At 49.6% G+C, this 1,821-nt stretch overlaps 1 pseudogene across 2 annotated transcripts in view; it reads left to right on the top strand.

Annotated features, from left to right (window-relative positions):
• Positions 1 to 88: 88 nt before the first annotated feature.
• Positions 89 to 1,821, top strand: part of LOC105536134 — a 2,523-nt pseudogene continuing 790 nt past the window's right edge. The window contains exon 1 of one of the 2 annotated variants that reach the window (XR_001005546.1): positions 89 to 839. The product of XR_001005546.1 is annotated as a coiled-coil-helix-coiled-coil-helix domain-containing protein 2, mitochondrial pseudogene, transcript variant X2 (transcript). Of the gene's footprint in view, positions 856 to 1,821 lie in introns of those variants that run through there. The other variant, XR_001005545.1, reaches the window with a different exon arrangement.

Genomic DNA, 1,821 nt, shown 5'->3' with positions numbered 1-1,821 from the left:
GTAATTCATTAAATCTAAACCTAGCTGTGATGGTTTCTTGTTTCTTTGCAGAATGTATTTTGTTTTGCTTGTTAAACAAGTAACTTGACACGTCCTGAGATGGAGCCGTCGCGTACCTAGGATGCCGTGTGGAAGCCGAAGCCGCACCTCCCGCATGGCCCTTAAGGCCAGCCGGACCCCTCACATGAGAGCTGCACCCAGGCCAGCACCAGTCGCTCAGCCACCAGCAGCGGCACCCCCATCTGCTGTTGGCTCTTCTGCTGCTGCGCCCCGGCAGCCAGGTCTGATGGCCCAGATGGCAACCACTGCAGCTGGCGTGGCTGTGGGCTCTGCTGTGGGGCACACACTGGGTCACGCCATTACTGGGGGCTTCAGTGGAGGAAGTAATGCTGAGCCTGGGAGGCCTCCCATCCCTTACCAGGAGCCTCAGGGAACCCAGCCGGTACAGGAGCAGCAGCCTTGCTTCTATGAGATCAAACAGTTTCCGGAGTGTGCCCAGAACCAGGGTGACATCAAGCTCTGTGAGGGTTTCAGTGAGGTGCTGAAACAGTGCCGACTTGCACCCGGATTGGCCCAATTGAGAAGTTCAACCTGGAGAGATGGAAAATCAGCTCTCATAACTAAATTAATTCAGTATAAAAATAGAATTGATAGTGAAGGTATAAAGTGTAACCATCAGTTAAACCTCTCCTGTCATGCCTAGCTTCCTTGCTTGAGAATTGAAATGGAAGCGGGGCGGGGGGTTCCTACTCTGTAGAATTTGGGGCTGGGCAAATGTTTGTGTGGTCTCCTTAAACTAGCTGTTATGATTTTATTCTTTGTGAGTTAATTAGAATAAAGTCATTTTCTTCCAAACAAACAAACAAACAAACCAACCCAAAAAACAAGTAACTTTACAAATCGGAAAATGTTCTTTGTCAGCACACCCAGGTATAGAGTTTTCATTGATTAAATATGGTCCCTGGAGGTCTGTTTAGGGACCAGGCAGGCCTTTTTTTCCTAGCATTTAGTAGGAGCAAAGAACCAAGGCTAGGGCTGGGCGCAGTGGCTCACACTTGTAATCCCAACACTTCGGCGGGAAGACCACTTGAAGCCGGGAGTTTGAGACCAGCCTGGACAACATAGCAAGACCTCATCTCTATGAAGAAATTAAAAATAATTTGTCAGGGCCAGGTGCAGTGGCTCACGCCTGTAATCCCAGTACTTGGGGAGGCAGAAGCAGGTGGATCACCTGAGGTCAGGAGTTCGAGACCAGCCTGACCAACATGGCAAAACCCCATCTCTACTAAAAATACAAAACATTAGCTGGGCATGGTGGTGCATGCCTGTAATCCCAGTTACTTGGGAGGCTGAGGCAGGAGAATTGCTTGAACCCGGGAGGTGGAGGTTCCAGTGAGTTGAGATTGCACCACTGCACTCCAGCCTGGGTGAAAGAGTGAGAGTCTGTCTTAAAAAAAAAAAAAAAAAAAATTAGGCATAATGGGGCACACGTGTAGTCCCAGCTGCTTGGGAGGCTGAGGTGGGAGGACTGCTTGAGTCCAGGAGGTTGAGGCTACAGTAAGCCATGATCACACCACTGCACTCCAGCCTGGGCGACAGAGCAAGACCCTGTCCCAAAAAACAAAAATAAACCCCCTAGGACTAGAGCTTTGGTGAAATAGCCCCATTGTCTGGGGTGCCACTTGAAATTCTTTGTCTCACAGCCGAGGAAATCAAGGGTACGAACTCTCTGAGTGAGGTTAGAGCAGGAGTTTAATAAGTGAAAGAGAGAGAGAGCTCTCTGCCACAGACAGGGGTCCTGAAAAAGGGTCGCTGTTTCAC

This window comes from Mandrillus leucophaeus, unplaced genomic scaffold, assembly GCF_000951045.1.
Source record: "Mandrillus leucophaeus isolate KB7577 unplaced genomic scaffold, Mleu.le_1.0 Scaffold155, whole genome shotgun sequence".
Classification (NCBI taxonomy): Eukaryota; Metazoa; Chordata; class Mammalia; order Primates; family Cercopithecidae; genus Mandrillus; species Mandrillus leucophaeus.
Note: the sequence above shows the minus strand (reverse complement) of the source record. Positions and strands in the feature narration are given on the sequence as shown.